At 45.2% G+C, this 23,720-nt stretch overlaps 1 protein-coding gene across 1 annotated transcript in view; it reads left to right on the top strand.

The window, feature by feature from the left end:
- Positions 1-7,335: 7,335 nt before the first annotated feature.
- CEP135 (centrosomal protein 135) overlaps positions 7,336-23,720 on the top strand; it is a 104,864-nt gene continuing 88,479 nt past the window's right edge. Inside the window, exon 1 of the mRNA XM_077279731.1 lies at positions 7,336-7,572. The gene's annotated coding sequence lies outside the window, so the exon portion shown is untranslated. The remainder of the gene's footprint in view (positions 7,573-23,720) is intronic.

Raw genomic sequence — 23,720 nt, 5'->3', positions numbered from 1 at the left:
GAGCCCCAATCGCCATGAAGAGGGACTGTGGAGAGGAGGGATACCTGTTTCTAGATGTGGTCCCAACTATTTCTTCACTGCCCTGAAGACAGCATCAGAAGCCCGTGGGTGAGGTGTAACTGGAATAGGTATGTCGTGATCCTGTTGATCGTCGGTCAATTGTCTGGACAATAGGGGGCTCAAAAGATAGCAGTGAGGTGGATCTGTGCAAGCTCCCAAATTGATTACAGCTGACATTCTTTCTGATGGAATCCTTCACTTTTCCCATCTTTTCCATCTTTCCCTGACAAATGTCAACTTCTCCAGCCAGGACTCCTGAGCAGATTACAACAAAGACAAGTTTGACTTCTCACATTCCCTGCACCATTCCAATCTTTCCCCAACCTGCACAAACTCCTCATCCTGCTGATACCCCAATACTGAGCCGACGCTGCCGTATGTGTCCCAATTACTGCACCTACTATGTGGTACAATAACTGCTCATCTTTCATCTTAGTGTCCCACATAGTAATGCCATCACTGTGCACATAACATAGTAATAATGCCGCTTCTGTGCTCTCTAGATGGTAAAATTCCCACCTAGAAAATAAGTGCCCACTTAACATCTAATAATGTCCCCTGAGTCCCCCAATGTACAGGTCCTCTATACACATTGTTTCCATAACTTCCCTCTTCAAAGTATATTGGGTCCACAGCTTCTCTATACAAAATATGGTGGACCCACAGCTCTGCTATACGCAGTATGATGGGCCCATAGCGCCCCTACACATCGTATGAGGTCCACAGTGCACCCCCAAAACAAAGTATAATGACCACCACAGTAGCCCTCAGACTGTATAATGGCCCCTGCATTAGTCCTCAAGCTGTAAAATGGCTCACGCATTAGTCCCCAAGCTATATAATGGCCCGCCTTAGTCCTCGAGCTGTATAATGGCCCCACATTAGTCTCTGAGATGTATAATGGCCCCTGCATTGGTCCCCAAGCTGTTAAATGGCCCCTGCATTAGTCCTCCAGCTGTATAATGGCCCCTACACTAGTCCTCAAGCTGTATAATAGCCCCACATTAGTCTCTGAGCTGTCTAATGGACCTTGCATTAGTCCCCAAGCTGTATAATGGCCCCTGCATTAGACCTCAAGCTGTATAATGGCCCCCAAATTAGTCCTCGAGCTGTATAATGTCCCCTACATTGGTCCCTGAGTTATATAACGGTCCCACGTTAGTCTCTTAGCTGGGTAATGCCCCCCACATTAGTCCCCAAGCTCTATAATGGCCCCTGCATTAGTCCTCGAGTTGTATAATGGCCCAACATTAGTCTCTGAGCTGTATAATGGACCCTGCATTAGTCCTCCAGCTGTATAATGGATCCTGCATTAATCCCCAAGCTGTATAATGGCCCCACGTTAGTCTCTGAGCTCTATAATGGCCCCTACATTAGTCCTGGAGATGTACACTACTGTTCAAAAGTTTAGGGTCACCCAGATAATTTTGTGTTTTCCATGAAAACTTATACTTTATTAATCAAATGAGTTGCCAAATGAATTCAAAATCTAGTCCAGACATTGACAAGGTTAAAAAAAACAGATTTTTATTTGAAATAATAATTTTCTCCTTAAAACTTTGCTTTCGTCAAAGAATGCTCCCTTTGCAGCAATTACAGCATTGCAGACCTTTGGCATTCTAGCAGTTAATTTGCTGAGGTAATCTGGAGAAATGTCACCTCATGCTTCCAGAAACCCCTACCACAAGTTGGTTTGGCTTGATGGGCACTTTTTGTGCACCTTACGGTCAAGCAGCTCCCACAACAGCTCAATGGGGTTGAGATCTGGTGACTGCGCTGGCCACCCCATTACAGATAGAATACCAGCTGCCCGCTACTTCCCTAAACAGTTCTTGCATAATTTGGAGGTGTGCTTTGGGTCATTGTCCTGTTGTATGATGAAATTGTCTCCAATCAAGCTCTGTCCACAGGCTTTGGCATGGAGTTGCAAAATGGAGTGATAGCCTTCCTTATTCAAAATCCCTTTTACCTTGTACAAATCTCCCACTTTACCAGTACCAAAGCAACCCCAGACCATCACATTACCTCCGCCATTCTTGACAGATAGCGTCAGGCACTCTTCCAGCATCTTTTCAGTTCTGCGTCTCACAAAGGTTCTTCTGTGTGATCCAAACACCTCAAACTTGGATTTGTCTGTCCGTAACACTTTTTACCAATCTTCCTCTGTCCAATGTCTGTGTTCTTTTGCCCATATTAATCTTTTCCTTTTATTAGCCAGTCTCAGATGTACTTTTTTTCTGACTTGAACGCCCCGCCCTTCACCATGCTGTGATTTTAATTACATCCAAACACAGTTGGTTCTGACCTTCCTATAAATGCAGGCTATACCATGTTATTAGCCATAGGTAAGTGTTCACACTAGGCAGACAGGTCAGTTACCCATCCGATCTGAGATCACCTTGACGTTTGGTGGATGGGCTCACAATTTTTGGCCAAATCTTGTGCTAAGCATCTCATGTGTTTTTTCATAGATTTCACAAGCCATTATGCTATTCACATTTCATGTATCGCACATTTCCTTGCTTTAGCACAGTAAAATTGAGTGCAGCCATTATCTATTTGCTATGTAAGACTTTTTTTGGTTATGCACCAGTTCAGACTAGATTGCTGTTCAGTCAGTTTTCCTCTATTTACTATGTACTTTTTTTCTGACTTGAACGCCATGCCCTTCACCATGCTGTGATTTTAATTACATCCAAACACAGTTGGTTCTGACCTTCCTATAAATGCAGGCTTTACCATGTTATTAGCCATAGGTAAGTGTTCACACTAGGCAGACAGGTCAGTTACCCATCCGATCTGAGATCACCTTGACGTTTGGTGGATGGGCTCACAATTTTTGGCCAAATCTTGTGCTAAGCATCTCATGTGTTTTTTCATAGATTTCACAAGCCATTATGCTATTCACATTTCATGTACCGCACATTTCCTTGCTTTAGCACAGTAAAATTGAGTTCAGCCATTATCTATTTGCTATGTAAGACTTTTTTTGCTTATGCATCAGTTCAGACTAGATTGCTGTTCAGTCAGTTTTCCTATATTTACTATAGCCTTCTTACACAGTTAGCAAACACAAAGTACCATAAGAACACTGGAGTGATGGTTGTTGGAAATGGGCCTCTATACAACTATGAAGATTGCATTACAAACCAGACGTTTGCAGTAGAATAGTCATTTACCACATTAACAATGTATTGAGTGTATGTCTGAATCATTTAGGCTATGTGCAAACATTGCGGAATTGCCGCGGAAATTTCCGCGGCAATTCCGCAACTCCCTGCCTTGGGGAAATACGCATGTGGAATTGGCATGCGTATTCCCGCTAAACACTAGTGTTTTGCAAGCGTAATTAGCTTGCAGACTGCTAGCGTTTTCCATAGTGTTTGACAAGTGTGACCAACTTTTTACTATTGATGCTGCCTATGCAATCAATAGTAAAAAGATATGTTTAACATACACAAATAAAACGTGATATTCTCACCTTCCGGCGGCCCCCGCAGCTTTCCCGTTCCTCGCGATGCTCCTGGCAACTCCCGTTCCCAGCGATGCCTTGCGACAATGACCCCAGATGACGTAGCATCACGTGAGATCGCTACGTCATCACAGGTCATTGTCGCAAGGCATCACTGGGAACGGGAGCTGCCGGGCGCATCGCTAAGGCCTGGGCTGGATCCGGGGGCCGCCAGAAGGTGAGTATTACAACAATTTTTTATTTTAATCCATTTTTTAAGGGCCTGGAGGAGAGTCTCCTCTCCTCCACCCTGGGTACCATCCGCACATGATCCGCTTACTTTGTGCATGGTGGGCATAGCCCCATGCGGAAAGTGAGCAGATCAATGCATTCCTATGTGTGCGGAATCCCCGCGATTCCGCACAAAGAATGAGCATGCTGCGTATTTTTCCCCTATGCGATTCCGCAATGGAAAAATACGCAGCATTAACACAGCATTGCGGAATCCCATTGAATTCAATGGATTGTGTTGTGTATGCGTGTATGCGAAAAAACGCGGTAAAAGCGCATACAATACGCAACGTGTGCACATAGCCTTAATGTTAGCTTCATTGGCAATTTCTAAGTGACCCTAAACTTTTTGAACGGTAGTATATAATGGCCCCTGCATTAGTCCCCAAGCTGTATAATGGCTCACACATTGGTCCCCAAGCTGTATAATGGCCCCGGTACTAGTCCTCGAGCTGTATAATGTCTCCTACATTAGTCCTCGAGCTGTATAATGGCTCCTGCTTTAGTCCCCAAGCTGTATAATGACCCCCACATTACAGTAGTCTTCCAGCTGTATAATGGATCCTGCATTAGTCCCCAAGCTGTATAATGGCCCCCATATTAGTCCTCGAGCTGTATAATGTCCCCTACATTAGTCCCCGAGCTGTATAATGGCCCCCTCATTAGTCCCCAAGCTCTATAACGGCCCCTACCTTAGTTCTCGAGCTGTATAATGGTCCCTGCATCAGTCCTCAAGCTGCATAATGGCTCATGCATTAGTCCCTAAGCTATATAATGGCCCCCGCATTAGTCCACAAGCTGTATAATGGCCCTGCATTAGTCCTCAAGCTGTATAATGGCCCCACATTAGTCTCTGAGCTGTACAATGGACCCTTTATTATTCCTCTAGCTGTATAATGGCCCCTGCATTAGTCCTTGAGCTGTATAATGGCCCCGCATTAGTCCCCGAGCTGTATAATGACCTGCACATTAGTCCTTGAGCTGTATAATGGCCCCCACATTAGTCTCCAAGCTGTATAATGGCCCCTGCATTTGTCCTCGAGCTGTATAATGGCCCCTGTATTAGTCTTCAAGCTGTATAATGGCCCCTGCATTAGTCCTCGAGCTGTATAATGACCTGCACATTAGTCCTCCAGCTGTATAATGGCACTCGCGCTAGTCTCCGAGCTGTATAATGGCCAGCACATTAGTCCCAAAGCTGTATAATGGTCCCCACATTAGTCCTCCAGCAGTATAATGGCTCCCGCATTAGTCCTCCAGCTGTATAATGACCCCTGCAGTAGTCCCCAAGCTGTATAATGGCCCCCACATTAGTCCCTGAGCTGTATAATGACCTGCACATTAGTCCTCGAGCTGTATAATGACCCCTGCATTAGTCTTTGAGCTGTTTAATGACCTGCACATTAGTCCTCCAGCTGTATAATGGCACTCGCACTAGTCTCTGAGCTGTATAATGGCCCCCACATTAGTCCCTGAGCTGTATAATGGTCCCCACATTAGTCCTCCAGCTGTATAATTGCTCCTGCATTAATCCTCCAGCTGTATAATGGCCCCCGTATTAGTCCTCGAGCTATATAATGGCCCCTGCATTAGTCTCCAAGCTGTATAATGGCCCCCGCACTAGTCTACAAGCTGCATAATGGTCCCCACATTAGTCCTCCAGCTGTATAATGGCCACTGCATTAGTCCCCAAGCTGTATAATGGCCCCCGTATTAGTCCCTAAGGCTACTTTCACACTGGCGTTAACTGCAATCCGCCACAATGCGTCGTTTTGCCGAAAAAACGCATCCTGCAAAAGTGCTTGCAGGATGCGTTTTTTCCCCATAGACTTACATTAAGCGACGTATTGACACACGTCGCAACCGTCGTGCGACGGTTGCGCCGTGTTGTGGCGGACCATCGGGAGCAAAAAACGCTACATGTAACGTTTTTTGCTCACGACGGTCCGCTTTTTCTGACCGCGCATGTGCGGCTGGAACTCCGCCCCCACCTCCCCGCACCTCACAATGGGGCAGTGGATGCGCTGGAAAAATGCATCCGCTGCCCCCGTTGTGCGGCGGAGACAATGCTAGCGTCGGGAACCTCGAGCCCGACGCTAGTGTGAAAGTAGCCTAAGCTGTATAATGGCCCCCACATTAGTCCCCAAGCTGTATAATGGCCCCCGTATTAGTCCTCGAGCTGTATAATGGCACCCTCATTAGTCTCCAAGCTGTATAATAGCCCCCGCACTAGTCTACAAGCTGTATAATGGCCCCCGCACTAGTCTACAAGCTGTATAATGGCCCCTGTTTTAGTCCTTAAAATGTGTGAGGGCCACGTACAGTTTCAGGGTCCCCCAAACGATGTATAAGGTTCCCCATTGTGTATGATGCCCCCACATCACACCACAAGTTGTAATTTTAAAAAATCATATAGTCTTCTAACCCAGGATCCTGACAAGTCCAGCACTTGGGAATATGCTGCCACAGCACCTGCGCCCGCACAGAGCGTCAGAATCCCCGCACCAGGCCTCTGACATACTGCGTGCATCAGCACCTCCAATGTCCTGTAAACCGCAGGCACAAAGCGACCCACTGTCTACAGACCCGAGAGTGGTCGTGCAGGAAGATCGGACTCCTCAGGGTAGGTGCACAAGGTCAGTAAACGCTGCAGGTTGGACAATGCGTACTTGTGCAGCGTCCAGATGTTACAGCATAGTGGATGGGATTTCAAGAAATAGCATGTCCAATATGCGTGTACAGATGCCTGTGGAGACGGACATGTGGAGTGTCTTTCCAGACTGCAGCATGTCTATTTATCTTGTGGAGACGTGAGCCTCTGTAAATGTCACCCGTACAACGTATTGGACACAGTGATTCCGCACAGTTCAGCGACCACATGCGGAGTCACCTGCGGTCAATAGACGGCAGCGGACATGTGCTGCGGTCAAAGCGCTGCCGATTCTGACCGTCTGCACGGACCCGTATACTCCTGGGCTTAAATGTATTGGGGTACTGCGTGCGGCAATACAGCTTTTTGTGGTGTAGCGGGGTGGGCCTTTCTAAGCGCGGGGCCCTGGACAACCGTCCCCTCTCCTGCCCCGGTAGCTATGTCGCTGGATCAGAGTAACGGTCTGTTTTTGTCATATGTAGAAAATATCTGTGTGAACGAGCCCCAAGACATGTTCAATTGGTCTGTGTGCTGTGAATGTTCAATAAGAAATCGTTGTGAACGCAGCGTGACGGTTCCTGCAGCTCATCCCCCTCCGGTGCCTGCCGGTGCCTACTCCCGACAGCTACTCCCTGATATACCAAGTGACAGCTCTGCTGCACGGGGCGGGGCTTCACTCCGTCACTCAGTCCTCTAGCATATGGGCGGGGCTTCACGTCCAGCGTTCCTGTTGGGGCGGAACTTTGCCAGTCACAAGCTTCTCCCATAAACAAGGGCCTCATCCTATCAGGTGCTGCCCTCACGTGGGCGGAGCTTTCAGTGCTCGGACGTGGGTGGAGCTGCGCTGCTCTTACACATGAGGGCGGGGATTACTACAGCATGTGACAGACGTTAGGTGACGTCGTACAGCTTGGTGGGCGGACAGGGAAGGGTTGCTATGAGTTACGGGCGCTGCGCTCTTCAGCTCCAGGCCCGGCTTCCTGCGCGCCATTTTCAAACCGCGTCTGCGCCCGCCGTCCACATATCCCATAGTCCCTCAGTGTGGCCGCTGGCGTCTCTCCGGTCCAGGAGCTGATATGAGGCCGTGGACGTTCGCGGTGGCCGTACGCTTCCCTGTCCGGTAGGTCACGTCTTCCTTCTTACCCCATAGTGTTAATATACAGTACCGGCAGATCGCACCGCGGCCCCGCCACAGACGGCCGGTCTGTATGTAGTGCACTGATCCCGAGACCCGTCCGTGCGACTACCGGCCATGCACACCCGCGGAAGTCGCATCGTGTGTACACGACCTTCACCCAATCTCCCTATGGGGACACGGGGCCCCTCCACCTTATGGTACATGTAGGGCACGTCCTGTGGGTGGGGGTCAGCCCGAATTCTCCCAGCTGACATAATGGACATAGACGTGCCCCTGCAGAGATGGCTGCTGTGTCCAGAGGATAAGGCTACTTTCACACTGGCGTTAACTGCAATCCGTCACAATGCGTCATTTTGCAGAAAAAACGCATCCTGCAAAAGTGCTTGCAGGATGCGTTTTCTCACCATAGACTAACATTATGCGACGGATTGACACACGTCGCAACCGTCGTGCGAAGGTTGCGCCGTGTTGTGGTTGTTGAGTCCTTATCAGTCCCCCGGCTTCCCAAATGTAGGAATCCAAGTAAAATAACACGCAATACAAAAGGTTCGTGTGTTATAGACAGGGATAGCCTTCTGGAGCGCTTCTGACTCACAGGGACTCTCCCCCTCCTTTTTATATGGCAAAGAGATAAGGATTACAGACATGCGTACAAGCGCTCATATTCTCTAACAAAAGAATATCTATTCTGCTGGTCACGTCCAACTTCTGGAATGTAGGTCAAAGGTCACAATAACAAGAAGGTATGCGTCCATAAAAGGAAAATGTCTATTCTGCTCAAGTTTGCTCATATGAACCAGACATCTCTGTAAAGAAAAACAAAATGGATTCTTCAATCTGATCTCTACAATTCCCCCCTTTGACATATTCCTTTTATAATCTATCACAAATCCCCCTTTAACATATCCATATTTTTAGATTACCACAGGGCCAAAGACAAAGCCTTTATTTTTGGTATTACACATGTACACACTTATATTATTAATAAGAAAATCAAATCTAGTATTAATTCTTCTATTGCAAATTATTTTCTTCTTTAGCAGTATACTAAAATATAAAAACAAAAATTAGTACGGTAATATTAATTAGAATCACTAGAGGATAACATAAGAATAAAGAAGAAAATTTATACTCTTGCATCTATTACACAAAATTTATCTGTGCATACTGAGATACTCTTGAGCACAATCTGGAATAGTACGTATATGACTACAATAATCATAACTATATGTATTATGCTCTGCATAATCCCAGCAACCCACCCACCAATCCCTCTGAACCAGTTGGCTGGGTTGAGAAAAGAAAAGGTATCTGACCACCAGCTATCCTTATTCTGGTCATTGTCTTTATCATACTGATCTCTGAGTCGTTGTACATCCTTTAATTTAAATGTCATGTACTAATTTTCTATGATGTTGCACGAATCTATTATTCAAAGGGGTTAAAGAATTCAGTCTATCCCATGCCTCCGTTGAGGTTAATACTATTAACATCAATATTCTGAGTTTTATACTGCTCTTTTGCAATGGCTTGCATGTATCCATGATGCCTTTCCTTCAAGCTTGACTGATGTAGGTGTTGTCAACAGGACTTGGAAGGGTCCGTCAAACCTTGGTTCAAGAGCCTTTCTGGTGTGTCTTTTTACATAGACTTGATCACCTGGTTCCAACTTGTGACTCCCTTCAGTGTTGTCAGGATCTGGAAGGGAAGCAAAAACTTGTGCATGCACCTTAGTTAATTGTTTCTGAAGATTTTGCACATAAGAAGTCAATGACTCAATATTTAACACAAGTTGCTGTGGAAAATAACATCCTAAATTGGCAGTCCTGCCAAACAAAATTTCATATGGAGACAGTTTAGTCTTACCCCTTGGGGTATTGCGTATTGAGTAAAGGGCCAGTGGAAGGCATTCTGTCCAAGGCTTTCCTGTTTCAGCCATGGCTTTCTGTATTTTTAATTTTAAAGTTCCATTCATGCGTTCCACCTTTCCAGAACTTTGAGGATGGTATGGAGTGTGTAACTGACTTTCAACACCCAACATTTTCAGTACATTTTGAAATATTTCTCCAGTGAAATGAGTACCCCTATCTGACTCGATCACTTCAGGGAGACCGTAACGGGGTATCAGTTCGGCAACTAGCTTTACAGCAGTGTTTTTAGCTGAAGCCTTCCGAACTGGATAGGCCTCTGGCCACCCTGAGAACATGTCCACACACACCAACACATACTCATACCCATTACTTTTTGGCAGCTGGATAAAGTCTATTTGTAATCGCTGAAACGGATAGAGAGGTCGGACGTGGTGCTTCATAGGGGTCTTTGTTGTCTGTCCGGGATTATGTGCCAGGCATATAACGCATGCAGCACAATAGTCTCTTGCGTAGTTGCCAAAACCTGGAGCCAACCAGACTTGCTTTGCCAGTAGTGTCATTGCATTTGCAGACACATGAGTAGGGTGGTGTAGTCCACCAACTACAATCGGGTACCAGGCTCTAGGTAGACATATTAGTCCATCTTTCTTCCAAATTCCTGCTTGTTCTTCTGCCCCTTCCTTTTTCCACCTGTCCCTCTCCTCTTCTCCTGCATCTTCCTGTGCTTGTCTCAGTCTATCTTCAGTATTTTCTGTGGGGTTTACAGTATGAACCTGCTGTAAGGGTTTAACTGCTGCTGCTTTGGCTGCTTTATCAGCCCTATCATTTCCCCTAGATTCCCTAGTGTCGAGTCTCACATGTGCAGCTACCTTAATTACTGCTACTTCTTTTGTTTCTTGTGCAGCCTCTAAGATCTGTTTGATCAAAGAAGCATGTTTTACAGGTTGTCCTGACGCTGTCATGTAACCTCTAGCTCTCCAGATTACTCCAAAGTCAAACACAATACCATGTGCATACCTAGAATCAGTGTATATATTAGCTGTCTGATTCTCAGCTATTTTTAGCGCTTCAATCAATGCTGTTAGTTCTGCTTCTTGTGCAGACTGTTTCGGTGGAAGAGGTTCTGCTTTGAGAGTTTCAGATTCTGACACAACTGCATACCCTGTATGGAAGTTACCTGTGTCATCTGCAAACCTACTACCATCTATAAACAGCTCTAAATCTGGATTTTGAAGTGGTGTTTCGGATACATTGGGTAAGCCTACCGTTTCTTGTAAAATGAGCTCTGTACAATCATGTGTGTCTGTAGGGAAAAAATTTGCGTGTGGATCAGTGTCCTTATTCCCCCCTTCAGACTCGAGAGGTAGCAGTGTTGCTAAATTAAGAGTCTGAAGCCTAGCAAATGTGATAGTCTGGTAGCCCTAACGCTGGAGCTGAAACAAGGGCATCTTTTAATTGTTGGAATGAAATCTGACCTTCTTTTGTCAACAAATAAGGTTCATTTTTTACACAGTCATACAGTGGTTGCATTAGTTGACTGGCATGTATAATCCATTGTCTACAATGAGACACTATTCCTAAAAATGCTCGTAGCTGTTTATGATTTCTAGGCTCATTCATCTGTCTTATTGCTTCAGTTCTTTGAGGTGTAAGATGCTTTTTACCTTGAGAAATGCAATGACCTAGAAAGACCACTTTGGTCTGACAAACTTGTAGCTTTTGTCTATTCACTTTACACCCTTCTTTTTCTAGAAAACATAGTAAACTCACAGTAGACCTTTCTGCGGTTTTTAGATCTGGGCAGCAAAGCAGTAGGTCATCCACATACTGCAAAATTACTACCTGTGGTTCGGGTTCAAACCTCTGAAGGACTGTTTGTAGGGCATTTGAATAAAGAGTAGGGGAGTGTATCATTCCCTGTGGAAGGCGTGTCCACGCCAACTGTTTGCCCTTAAATGTAAATGCAAACAAATGCCAACTATCTTGGTGTAAAGGAACCGAGAAAAATGCATTTGAAAGATCTATTACAGTAAATATTTGAGAAACTAGCTGGTATCTGTGATAGTAACGTATGAGGATTTGGTACAACTGGGGTGATTGGATCTAGAACTTTGTTTATCTCTCTTAGATCATGTACCATACGATATTTGGGCATAGAACCCTTATCAAGAGTTCTCTTTTTGACTGGATACAGAGGAGTGTTAGCAGGTGATTGAATTTCCACTAAAACTCCTTTCTCTCTATATCCCTCTATCTGTTTTGTAATTGCTAGTTCCTGCTGGGCACTCACAGGGTATTGTCTGAGCTGTGGGAGAACAGTTCCTGGTTGCACAGATAATTTTACAGGAGAGATATGTAATAATCCCACATCAGTGTCACCCTGTGCCCACAGTGTTTCTGGGACCGTTGAGAGGTCTAGATCTGTGATGTACTCTTTTTCTTCAGCATAATCCTCAAAAGCCTGAATTCTGACATATTGTTCTAATGATTCTGCATTATCAGGGATAGTCAACATAACTGTGCCATCGTCCCTAAAATTGATGTTAGCTTCTAATTTCTTTAGTACATCAGTTCCTAACAGACATGTTGGGGCACCTCTGGCATACAAAAATCTGGATGCAAAACATTTAGGTCCTAATGAGACCTCTAGGGGCACAGTATATGGCAGTGTTCGAATTACCCCATCATAACCCTCAGCAAAAGTTGTTTGTTCTGAAATATCTTCCGGATTCGGAAGAAAATCTTGATTCAAAATTGAGGAAGTTGCACCTGTATCTATCAAAAATGGAATCTCTCTCCCCCCCCACATTCACCTGTATCATAGGTCTCCTAGCTGGTAGGGAAGTTTGTAACACATCGAGTCAATCTGAATCTGATATGGGACCATCTATGATGGTAGATTTCTGCTGGTTGTCCGTTTGGGGAGGGTTATTTCTGGGAACAAATTTGCCTGACTTTATATCTGCCAACTTCTTCCTGCACTCTCTTTGGAAATGACCTGGCTTTTTACAGTAGTGGCAAGGAAAATTGTGTCTCACTCTTCCTCCTGTATTAGCTTGTGCTATTCTAACAGGCTTGCGATTCTCTCTCATATCCATGGCTATTCCTAAACATCGTTGTTTCACAATATTTGGTTGTTCAATTGTTCTCCAATCTGGAGTAGAGGATTTAAATTTTTCTCTGATTTTTGGATCTAGCCCCTCTATTAATTGTTTTGTAAAAAGTCTCCTTACTGAAGCATCAGTCAAATCCAATCCTTCATCCCTAAAGCTATTTTCTAGTTCCTGACTATATTCTTCAATACTTTGCCCAAATTTCTGCATAATCACACCTGTTGACCCCCTTTCCCTCTGTTTTCCTCCTTCTGTTCTTCCAGATGGTACAAATGATTGAGCTTTTGGATCTAGGTAAGGTGGTGGGATTATGTCACAACTTTTTCCCTTCCCCATGATCCATTTGGAAGTGTCTGGATCATACTTCCAATTCTCCTCTTTAGCTGTTTTTGAGACCTCTATCATACAATGTATGATTTCTTCCCACCGATTATCTTTGATAATTCCACCTCGTTCTTTACTCAGTCTTTCCCATTCTGTACTGAACATAAGTGCTTCTGAAATTCCCAATTTTTCTCTCACTCTTCTAATCTGACTTCTGACTATCTTTCCACACCTTTCCTGTATGATATCTGCTGCTTCCACTTGTCCTAAGACAGTTTTGGTCTGTTTATTTCTCATTTTAGCTATTTCTACCCCAGGTGACGTTTGGACAATCACTTACTCTATGGTGATGTCTCGTTGCCTTCTCTCCTAGGGAGCTAAAATATCCTTTCAATATTTGCTATTTCTACCCCAGGTGACATTTGGACAATCACTTTCTCTATGGTGATGTCTCGTTGCCTTCTCTCCTAGGGAGCTAAAATATTGAAGGGCTTGTCTGCTCCGTTTCTTCTAATATGCAGGACGTACTTAAGTGCTATTATGCACGCAAAACAGACCCAGCAACACCATACAGACCACAAAACTTTCTGTGTCAGTTAGCATACTTGTCCCAGGCTCATGAAACCGCGTCCTGGGCTCATTCTATCACACCTTATCCAGGGAATGTAGAAACAAGTTCTATAGGAGAGTCAAGCATGGGCGGAGGTCTCCCAGAAGGACGCTACCTCATAACCCAGTTAGGCTGACTTCACCAATAACCTTGTTCTAACAATCGTGGCTTATTGTTCTACGTACTTCTATTCTTCTTTCACAACATGTCACAACCTTCACACTGCTCACACACTGTTCACTCACTGCCCACACACTGCCAGGGACTAGACTCATAAATCTATACAATATGGTAACCCGAGTTTTATAGGTATCTACTCACTACTAGACTAACCCAGCGTGACACGGCTCATAGAGATCTTTCGGATAATACAGGGCAGATAAAAGAGAACTAATAATGTCTCTTACCTGGCCAGGTATTTCAGTTCATTTGCCGTCCATTATCCCAGATCTCCGTTGTCCGTATCCGCAGGTGAATCTTGAGTAAATACTCTCGTCTCGGGTCCCTGTTCGAGCGCCAGGTAATGTTGAGTCCTTATCAGTCCCCCGGCTTCCCAAATGTAGGAATCCAAGTAAAATAACACGCAATACAAAAGGTTCGTGTGTTATAGACAGGGATAGCCTTCTGGAGCGCTTCTGACTCACAGGGACTCTCCCCCTCCTTTTTATATGGCAAAGAGATAAGGATTACAGACATGCGTACAAGCGCTCATATTCTCTAACAAAAGAATATCTATTCTGCTGGTCACGTCCAACTTCTGGAATGTAGGTCAAAGGTCACAATAACAAGAAGGTATGCGTCCATAAAAGGAAAATGTCTATTCTGCTCAAGTTTGCTCATATGAACCAGACATCTCTGTAAAGAAAAACAAAATGGATTCTTCAATCTGATCTCTACATGGTGGACCGTCGGCACAAAAAAACGCTACATGTAACGTTTTTGCTCCCGACGGTCCGCTTTTTCCGACCGTGCATGCGCGGCCGGAACTCCGCCCCCACCTCCCCGCACTTCCCCGCACCTCACAATGGGGCAGCGGATGCGCTGGAAAAGTGCATCCGCTGCCCCCGTTGTGCGGCGCAGAGAACGCTAGCGTCAGGAACCTCAGCCCGACGCTAGTGTGAAAGTAGCCTAACTGGGGAGGAGGCGCTGGCTGGCGGGCTCGATGTACACGGAGGTGGTCCTGGGGCCTTCACCTGTCGGACATCTGTGACCCATCCTGCGGCTCTGCCTATTGGGCCACGTTCACACGTTCGGTATTTGGTCAGTATTTTACACCAGTATGTCTAAGCCAAAACCAGGAGTGGGTGATAAATACAGAAGTGGTGACGTGTTTCTATTATACTTTTCCTCTCATTGTTCCTCCCCTGGTTTTGACTTACAAATACTGAGGTAAAATACTGAATGTGTGAACGTGGCCCAAGTCTTATTACTACGCAGGGAAGAGCTTTGTTCTTCAGAAATAAATGTGTCTGCTGTCTCCTCGCCTGATCCCGGCTGTGCTGCTGGTGTTCATTGCGCTTTCCCAGTTTAGGACTTGTATTAATCCTGGATCTATGGTTCCCACTTTCTGGCACAGTTGCCCGTGTACATGTCAGCACTAGTGATGAGCGAATATACTCCTTACTCGAGATTTCTCGAGCACGCTCGGGTGGCCTCCGAGTATTTGTTAGTGCTCGGAGATTTAGTTTTCTTCCCAGCAGCTGAATGATTTACATCTGTTAGCCAGCATAAGGTGAGGATTCCCTATCTTCAGCGTTCTCAAACACTAGGTTCTATTCCCCGCGGCTGTTGGGCGATCCCTGCCTGTGTTGTGGCTGTCGATCAGCCGTGCAGCTGCAGCGACTGGAACATATTATTAGAGCACGCTTGCTCATCACTATACAGCACACGATCTGTCAGCGGAAGAGAAGTAGTACTATCATGTGTTAGGTATCAGCATAGTTTCCAATCACTGAAAAAAAACATGCCTATTTAATATTACTGCAGTGCTTACCCCCAACTTCCTGCTTTGTTGGGTCCTGAAGATTGACTTTACAGACCGGGGGGCATAGTTGCGCTAACAGAGGCAGCTCTGTCTCTGCGACATGGAAGAAGCTCAGGGGCACTGAGACATACTGGATCCTGCAGCTCTAGATCTGCACAAGTCGGCTGTAAGCCTAGATCTGCTCTCTCTGCTTGTGACCAGCTACTCTGAGACCGCAAGGTGGCCCGTAACCTAGTGTCTATACAAATAAAAAAATCCCTCCCTTCTGTAAAAGTATGTTTAATAAAAGTTAGATGGTAAAGCTGCTTGTTTCTGCAAGCCCTTTATACTCTTACCCATTTCTGAACTTGAGACAACCCCTTTAATCACGCCTCACCTCGCTTGTTTGAATGTTTCTAGACATCTGTCCTTTAAAGGGAACCTGTCACTTGAAAAATTGCTATTAATCTGCAGATTTGGGGTTGCTCTGAAGTTCAATAGTGTTCTGAACCTTCACAGCGCCTGCACTTAGACCCCCGATGCTGGAAGGAACTCTATTCCCCCGTTTATTTGGTGTTTAGTCATGGGGAGTGGCGCCGACATGGGTTTAGTCACAACTCAGTGTATAAAGAGCAGCGTCCATCTGTCAGTGCTGGGGGCACGGTTACAGCCGCTGCTCTCTATGCACAGAGCGGTCAATGAAACTGTGCCGGCGGTGCCCCCGTGCCTGAACACTGCCAGGGAAAATAAAGTTCATTCCCTGCTGGCAGCAGGGCTCTAAGTGCAGGTGCTCGGCAGGTTCAAAGCGATATTAACGTGCAGATTAACAGCTGTTTTTGCATGTGACCGGTTCCACTTAAACGAGTTCTATGGCCCCTGTCACATAATTGAAGGGAACCTGTCACCCCCAAAATCGAAGATGAGCTAAGCCCACCAGCATCAGGGGCTTATCTACAGAATCATGTAATGCTGTAGATAAGCCCCCTATGTATCCTGAAAGATGAGAAAAAGAGGTTAGATTATACTCACCCAGGGGCGGTCCCACTGCGGTCCGTTCCGATGGGCGTCGCGGTCCTGTCCGGGGCCTCCCATCTTCTTACGATGACGCCCTCTTCTTGTCTTCACGCTGCGGCTCCGGCGCAGGCGTACTTTGTCTGCCCTGTTGAGGGCAGAGCAAAGTACTGCAGTGCTCAGGTGCCGGAAAAGGTCAGAGTGGCCCAGCACCAGCGCACTGCTGTGCCTTGCTCTGCCCTCAACAGTGCAGACAAATTGCGCCGGAGCCGCAGCATGAAGACAAGAAGAGGACGTCATCGTAAGAAGATGGGAGGCCCCGGCCCGGACCGCGATGCCCATCGGACCAGACCGCAGCGGGACCGCCCCTGGGTGAGTATAATCTAACCTCTTTTTCTCATCTTTCAGGATACATCGGGGGCTTATCTACAGCATTCCAGAATTCTGTAGATAAGCCCCTGATGGCGGTGAGCTTAGCTCACCTTTGATTTTTGGGGTGACAGGTTCCCTTTAACCCCTTCCCGACATTTGACGTACTATCCCGTCGAGGTGGGGTGGGCCCGTATGACCGCCGACGGGATAGTACGTCATAGCCGATCGGCCGCGCTCACGGGGGGAGCGCGGCCGATCGCGGCCGGGTGTCGGCTGCATATCGCAGCTGACATCCGGCACTATGTGCCAGGAGCGGTCACGGACCGCCCCCGGCACATTAACCCCCGGCACACCGCGATCAAACATGATCGCGATGTGCCGGCGATGCAGGGAAGCATCGCGCAGGGAGGGGGCTCCCTGCGGGCTTCCCTGAGCCCCCCGCAGCAACGCGATGTGATCGCGTTGCTGCGAGGGTCTTACCTCCCTCCCTGCCTGCTCCAGACCCGGATCCAAGATGGCCGCGGATCCGGGTCCTGCAGGGAGGGAGGTGGCTTCACAGACGCCTGCTCAGAGCAGGCACTGTGAAGCAGCCTGTACTTCTCGCAGATCGGTGATCTGGCAGATCACCGATCTGTATTGTCCCCCCCTGGGGCAAAGTAAAAAAGTAAAAAAAAAAATTTCCAAATGTGTAAAAAAAAATAAAAAAAAATATTCCAAAATAATGAAAAAAAAAAAAATATTATTCCCATAAATACATTTCTTTATCTAAATTAAAAAAAAAAACAATAAAAGTACACATATTTAGTATCGCCACGTCCGTAATGACCCAACCTATAAAACTGCCACACTAGTTAACCCCTTCAGTAAACACCGTAAGAAAAAAAAAAAAAAAAAACGAGGCAAAAAACAACGCTTTATTACCATACCGCCGAACAAAAAGTGGAATAACACGCGATCAAAAAGACTGATATAAATATCCATGGTACCGCTGAAAACGTCATCTTGTCCCGCAAAAAACAAGCCGCCATACAGCATCATCAGCAAAAAAATAAAAAAGTTATAGTCCTGAGAATAAAGCGATACCAAAATAATTATTTTTTCTATAAAATAGTTTTTATCGTATAAAAGCGCCAAAACATAAAAAAAATGATATAAATGAGATATCGCTGTAATCGTACTGACCCGAAGAATAAAACTGCTTTATCAATTTTACCAAACCCGGAACGGTATAAACGCCTCTCCCAAAAGAAATTCATGAATAGCAGGTTTTTGGTCATTCTGCCTCACAAAAATCGGAATAAAAAGCGATCAAAAACGGTCACGTGTCCGAAAATGTTACCAATAAAAACGTCAACTCGTCCCGCAAAAAACAAGACCTCACATGACTCTGTGGAGCAAATGTGGAAAAATTATAGGTCTCAAAATGTGGAGACGCAAAAACTTTTTTGCTATAAAAAGCGTCGCTGGTTTCACACTTGCGTTTTTGTCTGCAGCGTTTTTTGCACAAAAAAACGCATGCGTTTTTTCCCTATATTTAACATTGAAAACGCATGCGGTTTTTTTGTACGCGTTTGGTCGCGTTTTCAAACGCATGCGGTTTTTTTCTGCATGCGTTCATTTTCAGAAATACAACCTGCAGTATTTTCTTGCGTTTTTAAGCACATGCGTTTGTTTGCGTTAAAAACGCATGCATTTTTATCGAAAAAATGCCACGTATCACGTACTTCAGTGCCACATATTTTAGTACCACGTATTTCAGTCGCACGTATTTCAGTTGCACGTATTTCAGTTGCACGTATTTCAGTTGCACGTATTTCAGTTGCACGTATTTCAGTGCCACGTATTTCAGTGCCACGTATTTCAGTGCCACGTATTTCAGTGCCACGTATTTCAGTGCCACGTATTTCAGTGCCACGTATCACGTGTTTCAGTGCCACGTGTTTCAGTGCCACGTGTTTCAGTGCCACGTATTTAAGTGCCACGTATCACATATTTCAGTGCCACGTATTTCAGTGCCACGTATTTCAGTGCCACGTATTTCAGTGCCACGTATTTCAGTGCCACGTATTTCAGTGCCACATATCACATATTTCAGTGCCACTTATTTCAGTGCCACGTATTTCAGTGCCACGTATTTCAGTGCCACGTGTTTCAGTGCCACGTGTTTCAGTGCCACGTATTTAAGTGCCACGTATCACGTATTTCAGTGCCACGTGTTTCAGTGCCACGTATTTCAGTGCCACGTATTTCAGTGCCACATATCACATATTTAAGTGCCACTTATTTAAGTGCCACGTATTTCAGTGCCACGTATTTCAGTGCCACGTGTTTCAGTGCCACGTGTTTCAGTGCCATGTATTTCAGTGCCACGTATCACGTATTTCAGTGCCACGTGTTTCAGTGCCACGTATTTCAGTGCCACGTATCACGTACTTCAGTGCCACATATTTTAGTACCACGTATTTCAGTTGCACGTATTTCAGTGCCACGTATTTCAGTGCCACGTATTTCAGTGCCACGTATTTCAGTGCCACGTATTTCAGTGCCACGTATTTCAGTGCCACGTATTTCAGTGCCACGTATTTCAGTGCCACGTATTTCAGTGCCACGTATCACGTATTTCAGTGCCACGTGTTTCAGTGCCACGTATTTAAGTGCCACGTATCACATATTTCAGTGCCACGTATTTCAGTGCCACGTATTTCAGTGCCACGTATTTCAGTGCCACGTATTTCAGTGCCACGTATTTCAGTGCCACATATCACATATTTCAGTGCCACGTATTTCAGTGCCACGTATTTCAGTGCCACGTGTTTCAGTGCCACGTGTTTCAGTGCCACGTGTTTCAGTGCCACGTGTTTCAGTGCCACGTGTTTCAGTGCCACGTATTTAAGTGCCACGTATCACGTATTTCAGTGCCACGTATTTCAGTGCCACGTATTTCAGTGCCACGTATTTCAGTGCCACGTATTTCAGTGCCACGTATTTCAGTGCCACGTGTTTCAGTGCCACGTGTTTCAGTGCCACGTATTTAAGTGCCACGTATTTAAGTGCCACGTGCCACGTATTTCAGTGCCACGTATTTCAGTGCCACGTATTTCAGTGCCACGTATTTCAGTGCCACGTATTTCAGTGCCACGTATTTCAGTGCCACGTATTTCAGTGCCACGTATTTCAGTGCCACGTATTTCAGTGCCACGTATTTCAGTGCCACGTATTTCAGTCACGTTTAGGGTTAGGGTTAGGGCTAGGGTTGGGGCTAAAGTTAGGGTTTGGATTACATTTACGTTTGGATTAGGGTTGGGATTAGAATTATGGGTGTGTCAGGGCTAGGGGTGTGGTTAGGGTTACCGTTGGGATTAGGGTTAGGGGTGTGTTTGGGTTAGGGTTTCAGGTAGAATTGGGGGGTTTCCACTGTCCAGGCACATCAGGGGCTCTCCAAGCGCGACATGGCGTCCAATCTCAATTCCAGCCAATTCTGCGTTGAAAAAGTAAAACAGTGCTCCTTCCCTTCCGAGCTCTCCCGTGCGCCCAAAAAGGGGTTTACCCCAACATATGTGTTATCAGCGTACTCGGGACAAATTGAACAACAACTTCTGGGGTCCAAGTTCTCTTGTTATCCTTAGGAAAATAAAAATTTGGGGGGCTAAAAATCATTTTTTGTGGGAAAAAAAAGATGTTTTATTTTCACGGCTCTGCATTATAAACTGTAGTGAAACACTTGGGGGTTCAAAGTTCTCACAACACATCTAGATAAGTTCCTTGGGAGGTCTAGTTTCCAATATGGGGTCACTTGTGGGGGGTTTGTACTGTTTGGGTACATCAGGGGCTCTGCAAATGCAACGTGACGCCTGCAGACCAATCCATTTAAGGCTGCATTCCAAATGGCGCTCCTTCCCTTCCGAGCTCTGTCATGCGCCCAAACAGTGGTTCCCCCCGACATATGGGGTATCAGCGTACTCAGGACAAATTGGACAACAACTTTTGGGGTCTAATTTATCCTGTTACCCTTGTGAAAATACAAAACTGGGGGCTAAAAAATCATTTTTGTGAAAAAAAAAAAAGAATTTTTATTTTCACGGCTTTGCGCTATAAACTTTAGTGAAACACTTGGGGGTTCAAAGTTCTCAAAACACATCTAGATAAGTTCCTTGGGAGGTCTAGTTTCCAATATGGGGTCACTTGTGGGGGGTTTGTACTGTTTGGGTACATCAGGGGCTCTGCAAATGCAACGTGACGGCTGCTGACCAATCCATTTAAGTCTGCATTCCAAATGGCGCTCCTTCCCTTCCGAGCTCTGTCATGCGCCCAAACAGTGGTTCCCCCCCACATATGGGGTATCAGCGTACTCAGGACAAATTGGAAAACAAATTTTGAGGTCCAATTTATTCTGTTACCCTTGTAAAAATACAAAGCTGGGGGCTAAAAAATCATTTTTGAGAAAAAAAAAAAAATTATTTTCACGGCTCTGCGTTATAATCTGTAGTGAAACACTTGGGGGTTCAAAGCTCTCAAAACACATCTAGATAAGTTCCTTAGGGGGTCTACTTTCCAAAATGGTGTCACTTGTAGGGAGTTTCAATGTTTAGGCACATCAGGGGCTCTCCAAACGCAACATGGCGTCCCATCTCAATTCCAGTCAATTTTGCATTGAAAAGTCAAATGGCGCTCCTTCCCTTCCAAGCTCTGCCATGCGCCCAAACAATGGTTTACACCCACATATGGGGTATCAGCGTACTCAGGACAAATTGCACAACATTTTTTGGGGTCCAATTTCTTCTCTTACCCTTGGGAAAATAAAAAATTGGGGGCGAAAAGATCATTTTTGTGAAAAAATAAGATTTTTTATTTTTACGGCTCTGCATTATAAACTTCTGTGAAGCACTTGGTGGGTCAAAGTGCTCACCACACATCTAGATAAGTTCCTTAGGGGGTCTACTTTCCAAAATGGTGTCACTTGTAGGGAGTTTCAATGTTTAGGCACATCAGGGGCTCTCCAAACGCAACATGGCGTCCCATCTCAATTCCAGTCAATTTTGCATTGAAAAGTCAAATGGCGCTCCTTCCCTTCCAAGCTCTGCCATGCGCCCAAACAATGGTTTACACCCACATATGGGGTATCAGCGTACTCAGGACAAATTGCACAACATTTTTTGGGGTCCAATTTCTTCTCTTACCCTTGGGAAAATAAAAAATTGGGGGCGAAAAGATCATTTTTGTGAAAAAATAAGATTTTTTATTTTTACGGCTCTGCATTATAAACTTCTGTGAAGCACTTGGTGGGTCAAAGTGCTCACCACACATCTAGATAAGTTCCTTAGGGGGTCTACTTTCCAAAATGGTGTCACTTGTAGGGAGTTTCAATGTTTAGGCACATCAGGGGCTCTCCAAACGCAACATGGCGTCCCATCTCAATTCCAGTCAATTTTGCATTGAAAAGTCAAATGGCGCTCCTTCCCTTCCAAGCTCTGCCATGCGCCTAAACAATGGTTTACACCCACATATGGGGTATCATCGTACTCAGGACAAATTGTACAACAACTTTGGGGGTCCATTTTCTCCTGTTACCCTTGGTAAAATAAAACAAATTGGAGCTGAAATAAATTTTGTGTGAAAAAAAGTTAAATGTTCATTTTTATTTAAACATTCCAAAAATTCCTGTGAAACACCTGAAGGGTTAATAAACTTCTTGAATGTGGTTTTGAGCACCTTGAGGGGTGCAGTTTTTAGAATGGTGTCACACTTGAGTATTTTCTATCATATAGACCCCTCAAAATGACTTCAAATGAGATGTGGTCCCTAAAAAAAAATGGTGTTGTAAAAATGAGAAATTGCTGGTCAACTTTTAACCCTTATAACTCCGTCACAAAAAAAAATTTTGGTTCCAAAATTGTACTGATGTAAAGTAGACATGTGGGAAATGTTACTTATTAAGTATTTTGCGTGACATATGTCTGTGATTTAAGGGCACAAAAATTCAAAGTTGGAAAATTGCAAAATTTTCAAAATTTTCGCCAAATTTCCATTTTTTTCACAAATAAACGCAAGTTATATCGAATAAATTTTACATTTAACATGAAGTACAATATGTCACGAGAAAACAATGTCAGAATCGCCAAGATCCGTCAAAGTGTTCCAGAGTTATAGCCTCATAAAGGGACAGTGGTCAGAATTGTAAAAATTGGCCCGGTCATTAACGTGCAAACCACCCTTGGGGGTGAAGGGGTTAAACCAGCAGTCCATCCTAGCCATGTGTCAGGACAGGCTGCAGTCTGAAGAAACACAGATCACAACTTACAACTTACAGAACAGCAGTATCATAAGCAAGTCTTCCGCAGAAGGGCAGTGATAGGAGAAGAAATAAATCTCCTTGGCTGACTGCACATGAAGGACTGAGGCTGGAGAAAAAAAATGCTTTGGAGAAGATGTATTGTGATCGTCAGACTGTTTGTACAGCAAGATTATCGTGAAACGGATGTTCCCAGGAATTGTTCACTATAATCATGCAACGTAAATGGACCTTACAGAAGACCTTTCAAATAACAACACGTTTTATAGATTCAACTCCTTATTTACCTCTTTTATTTGTCAAACGCTGTAGGGCCAAGATCCGGCATTGGATCCTGCAGTATCCCTGGATGCAGGGAGGGTCTGCGCTCCCCCTGGAGCTTGTGTTATATCCCACTTACATGACCTTTTGCTGGTAATTGGCACCGAATCACTATATGTTTCCACGGTCAGGAAACATGCAGCGTCCAGATGTTACAGCATAGTGGAGGGGATTTCCTGAAATCCCGTCTCCACTGTGCGTTAAAAGACCCACGTAAACGGACATGCGGCACGTCTTTCCAGAACGCAGCATGTCT

This window comes from Ranitomeya variabilis, chromosome 1 (genome assembly GCF_051348905.1).
Source record: "Ranitomeya variabilis isolate aRanVar5 chromosome 1, aRanVar5.hap1, whole genome shotgun sequence".
Classification (NCBI taxonomy): domain Eukaryota; kingdom Metazoa; phylum Chordata; class Amphibia; order Anura; family Dendrobatidae; genus Ranitomeya; species Ranitomeya variabilis.
Note: the sequence above shows the minus strand (reverse complement) of the source record. Positions and strands in the feature narration are given on the sequence as shown.